This window comes from Mesoplodon mirus (genome assembly GCF_964341445.2).
Source record: "Mesoplodon mirus genome assembly, chromosome: 5".
NCBI classification, from domain to species: Eukaryota; Metazoa; Chordata; class Mammalia; order Artiodactyla; family Ziphiidae; genus Mesoplodon; species Mesoplodon mirus.
In genome coordinates, this window is record NC_138980.1 from 57,881,868 (window position 1) to 57,887,867 (window position 6,000).

The following is a 6,000-nucleotide window of genomic DNA, read 5'->3' on the forward strand; positions in this document are numbered from 1 at the left end:
CCTCTGAGACCCCATTATTGAGTGGACTGTTCCGATTTGCTATTTGGGATTCATTCCTGCTGCTATAGCTATTTTTTAAGTTAACTTGATTTTTGGGACTTCCCTGGCGGTCCAGTGGTTAAGACTCCATGCTACCAAAGAAGGGGGTGCAGGTTCGATCCCTGGTCAGGGAACTAAGATCCCATACCCACATGCCATGTAGTGTGGCTGGAAAAAAAAAAAAAACTTGATTTTTCTTAGAAATAGGTAACATGTGCAAGTAAACAAATTCAAAATATCAAAGAGTTTACAATTAAAAGTAAACCTCCCTCCCATACTATCCATTCTTACCCAAGCATCCCTTTCTGGAGGCAAACACAGCACCAGTTTCCTGTGTTGCCTTCCAGGTTAGTCTGTACCAGCAGTTCTCAACTCTGGCTGCACATCAGAATCTCTTGGGGAAGTTTTAAAAGATAAAGATATTTTGGTCTCATCCCCAGATATTATGACTGAATAGGTATAGAGTGGGCTCAGGCATTGATATTTTTAAAAAGCCCTCCAGAAGATTCTAATGCACACCCAGGGCTGACAAACCAGTGATCTATGCATGTACAAGACTCCCCCAATCAATCAATCTTTTTCTCTCTCTCTCTCATATATATGCTTTTTTAAAAAAATAAAATGGGCATTCAATATATCCTATTCTATACTCTTAAAAATTAATAATATTAAACCTTGAAAATTGTTCCATCTGAGTGCATAAAGAGCTTCTTTATGGCTATCTACTGCTAAGTAACAAATCACTCCAAAACTTATTGGCTTAAAACAACAGTAATCATTTTGTTATTTCTCATGTTATAATAATCATTTTGTTATTAGAAATTTGGTAAGAGTTTTAATGGGTGGTTCTGGCTTGGGTTTCTCATAGATCTATAGTCAGATAGTGGGTAGAGTGGGGACAGGGGATGGGGCTGAAGCAGTTGATGGCCATCTGGACATCTCTCTTCATGTAGTCTCAGGGCCTCTCCCTGTGTCTCTCTCTGTGGGCTAGTTTGGCGTCCCTCACCCATGGCAGTTTCAGGGCAGTCTATACTTAAAAGACCTCCTAAGGTTTCAAGAGTTCCAGCAAGCTATAGCCTTTTAGGATCTAGCCTCAAAAGTCACATACTTTCAAGTCTCAATGGGAGATGTGTCAAAGTCACATTGTAAGAAGGACTTGTGGGGTGGGAAATATCGCTGTGGCTGTCTTTGGCCATAGCAGCTGCATGGTATCCCACTCTTTGGGGAAACCATCATGTATTTAAGCATTGACGGACATTTATGTTGTTTCCATTCTTTTTAATATTACAAATAGTGCTTTGGGACTTCCCTGGTGGCGCAGTTGTTAAGAATCCATCTGCCAATGCAGGGGACATGGGTTCGAGCCCTGGTCCGGGAAGATCCCACATGCCATGGAGCAACTAAGCCCATTTGCCACAACCACTGAGCCTGCGCTCTAGAGCCCACGAGCCACGACTACTGAGCTCATGTACCACAGCTACTGAAGTCCACACGCCTAGAGCCCGTGCTCCACAGCAGGAGAAGCCACCACAATGAGAAGCCTGTGCACCGCAACAAAGAGTAGCCCCCGCTCACCGCAACTATAGAAAGCCCGTGCGCAGCAACAAAGACCCAACACAGACAAAAATAAAAATTAATTTAAAAAAAACAAATAGTGCTTTGAACAATTGTAGGTATTTTTTCTCTATCCCCTCTCCCTCAATTCCTAAAGGGGGCTTGGCCCTTCGTTTTTTGGTTTTTTTAAATCTATTTACTTATTTATTTTTGGCTGTGTTGGGTCTTCGTTGCTGTGCAAGGGCTTTCTCTAGTTGCGGCGAGCGGGGGCTACTCTTTGTTGCGGTGCACAGGCTTCTCATTGCGGTGGCTTCTCCTGCTGTGGAGCACGGGCTCTAGGAGCGTGGGCTTCAGTAGTTGTGGCTTGTGGGCTCTAGAGCGCAGGCTCAGTAGTTGTGGCAAATGGGCTTAGTGGCTCCGCGGCATGTGGGATCTTCCCGGACCAGGGCTTGAACCCGTGACCCCTGCATTGGCAGATGGATTCTTAACCACTGCACCACCAAGGAAGTCCTTGGCTTGGCCCTTCTTGATCACTTGCCTCTCAGGGCTGCTCTGTGGCAGGGCAGGAAGTAACTATTCTCAGACTCAAGAAAAGATCCCTTCTTCCTGTTGGCCTTTGAGGGAAATTAGACTGAATTGTCCCAGAGAGGGAAAGAATGGAGGGCCAGGAGTCAGGAGGAAAGGAGATTTTTGAACGCTTCCCCCATGAGGGCTAGGCTTTGCAGAATCTTTGAGTGGCAAGGACCTGGGCCCCTTCCTGCCCTGGAGATGTGGGAGGGTTTGCCACATGGGTGACTGTTGGTGGCTCTGGGAGCCTGGAGCCACAGCAAGAACCTTGGAACCCTGGCAATGAGCAGGACTGTTTCAGGGGCCTCACCAGCTTGGACGAGGGGCACATTTGTGGTAGTAGGATGGATCAAATAAAGGTTACAGGGCTTTTCTCCGGCTGGACTGAGTTAGACCAACAGGTCTTCACGTGACCCTGGGGCGGGGCAGTGGTCACAGTAATTATTGGGATCGGATATCCTGCCAGCACTGTGGGATGGGGGCTTGGAACATACAAAATTTGATTTGGAGAAAGAAAAGAAATGTGACTCTTACACCTGGAGTGAAGCAGTACAAGTCAACCTTGCTATAATATTTAGGTACAGAAAGTGATCTGTTAGTTGACGTTTCATGGCGATCACAAGCCCTGGCATCCCAGATTTGTTCTTTCAGGATTATGAGCTAGATGCTGTGGGAAATGGCCATTCAAAATGTAACATGACCTTTGTGCTAAAATATTGACTTCTCAATATTTCTTTACTTAAACTCTTATATCTTTTGGATAGCCAGGACATCATCTTAAAAGATTAGTAGTTGAAGTTGTTCTTTCTGGCCATGTTTTTTATTAAGAAGATAAGAAAATAAGCAAGTGTACAAAGATTTAACAAATGTTCATTAAGAATATCAGAAAAAAAAAATAGAAGCAGCCTAAATAACTGACAGAAATATATTAAATAAATTATGGTTACAGCCACCCAATGGAAGTCTACGAGGCCATTAAAAATCATGTGGTAGGGGCTTCCCTGGTGGTGCAGTTGTTGGGAGTCCGCCTGCCGATGTAGGGGACGTGGGTTCGTGACCCGGTCCGGGAGGATCCCGCGTGCCGCGGAGCGGCTGGGCCCATGAGCCATGGCCGCTGAGCCTGCGCGTCCGGAGCCTGTGCTCCGCAATGGGAGAGGCCGCAGCAGTGAGAGACCCGCGTAACACACACACACAAAAAAAATCATGTGGTAATGGAATATTTAATAGCACAGAAAGATATTTACATATATTGTTAAACAAACAAAATATATATTGCACAACCACAGTTTTGCTTTAAAAATTATATTTATATGATTGGGAAAGAAGGATATATATCAAAATGTTTCTCTGGATGGTAACTGTTATGTGCTTTTTGTTTACCTGTATTTTCTCAATTTTCTACAACACAATGATATATTACTTTATAAAAAGAAAAATAATAAACATAGGAAAATAATTATATTTGTATTACTTCTGCTTTCTACCGAATATCACTGCTTCATACTAAGCTTACATTATCATTATTAATGACTACATTTCTTGAGAACTGGCCACGAACCAAGTTCTGCACATATACTGCCTCTAAGCCTCACAACAGTTCTATAAAATAAGTATCATTGGGCTTCCCTGGTGGCGCAGTGGTTGGGAGTCCGCCTGCCGATGCAGGGGACACGGGTTCGTGCCCCAGTCCAGGAAGATCCCACGTGCCGTGGAGCGGCTGGGCCCGTGAGCCATGGCTGCTGAGCCTGCGCGTCCGGAGCCTGTGCTCCGCAACGGTGAGAGGCCCGTGTACCGCAAAAAAAAAAAAAAAAAAAAAAAAAAGTATCATTATTACCCACAATTTGAGACCAGAGATTAAGAAATTAGCCCAATGTAAAAGTCTGAATTACAGGAAGAGGATTCAAATTCAGTTCACTCTGGTGCTAAAGCCCAAGGATACCCTCCTGCCTGTTGCCTTTCTCCTTACTACTGTGGCTACAAAGTATGTATTTAGGACTTAACTATACCTGACTTTTCAGGATTCCCCAAGCTCCTAACTGGTTTTGTTTTTTTTTTTTTTTTTTGCGGTACGCGGGCCTCTCACTGTTATGGCCTCTCCCGTTGCGGAGCACAGGCTCCGGACGCGCAGGCAGGCCCAGTGGCCATGGCTCACGGGCCCAGCCGCTCCGCGGCATGTGGGATCTTCCTGGACCGGGGCACGAACCCATGTCCCCTGCATCGGCAGGCGGACTCTCAACCACTGTGCCACCAGGGAAGCCCTCCTAACTGTTTTTGAATCACAGATTGCTTTCACAATCCAGGCTTTAGAAGAATGATGTAAATGTTAAAATGCACGTAAGGAAAAACTTTTACATGGCTCCTCCATCACCCAGCTGAGATCATCAAAGTAAAACAAAGAGAACTTCACAGACTAGCCATGCTCCAGAGACAGACTCAACAGGAAACCCAAGTAGCTGAATAAAATCACAAAGTCAATAGGTGGCCAGACACTTAGGAACTGACATCAACTCTAGGTCAGGGTAAGAACAAATGAAATATGGGACAGAGCCAAGGTTAAGTATAAAACGAGGGTGGAGGCTGTCCCACCAGTTCTAAGGCCTAGCTGGTGGGGCCAGAGAAACTCTTCCCTTCTGTGGCTTCACAGAGGACGTGGGGTTTGGCAAGCCAGAGGTGAAAGTCCTCTAATCAGAAAATAGAGACTAAATCAACATGTAACGCCAGTGAAATGTACTGAAGGGGGACACTCAATGCCCAGTGACATGCAAATTACCCAGGCTTGCAGCACTGTTTCTCAGGCCTCCTCCCCCAGTCAATGTGTCTTCCACACCTTCTTTTTTTCTCTTCTTTAATATCTTTATTGGAGTATAATTGCTTTACAATGTTGTGTTAGTTTCTGCTTTATAACAGACTGAATCAGCTATACATATACATATATCCCCATATCTCCTCCCTCTTGTGTCTCCCTCCCACCCTCCCTATCCTACTCCTCTAGGTGGACACAAAGCACCGAGCTGATCTCCCTGTGCTATGCAGCTTATTCCCACTAGCTATCTATTTTGCATTTGGTAGTATATATATGTCCATGCCACTCTTTCACTTCGTCCCAGCTTATCCTTCCCTCACCCTGTGTTCTCAAGTCCATTCTCTACATCTGCATCTTTATTCCTGTCCTGCCCCTAGGTTCTTCAGAACCTTTTTTTTTTTTTACATTCCATATATATGTGTTTGCATATGGTCTTTATTTTTCTCTTTCTGACTTATTTCACTCTGTATTACAGACTCTAGGTCCATCCACCTCACTACAAATAACTCAATTTTGTTTCTTTTTATGGCTGAGTAATATTCCATTGTGTATATGTGCCACATCTTCTTTATCCATTCATCTGTCTATGGACACTTAGGTTGCTTCCATGTCCTGGCTACTGTAAATAGAGCTGCAATGAACATTGTGGTACATGAGTCTTTTTGAATTATGGTTTTCTCAGGGTATATGCCCAGTAGTGGGATTGCTGGGTCATACAGTAGTTCTATTTTTAGTTTTTTAAGGAACCTCCACACTGTTCTCCATAGTGACTGTATTAATTTACATTCCCACCAACAGTGCAAGAGGGTTCCCTTTTCTCCACACCCTCTCCAGCATTTATTGTTTGTAGATTTTTTGATGATGGCCATTCTGACCAGTGTGAGGTGATACCTCGTTGTGGTTTTGATTGGCATTTCTCTAATGATTAGTATATAATAGAGAAAAGACAGCCTCTTCAATAATCGGTGCTGGGAAAACTGGACAGCTACATGTAAAAGAATGAAATTAGAACACTTCTTAACACCATACACAAAAAT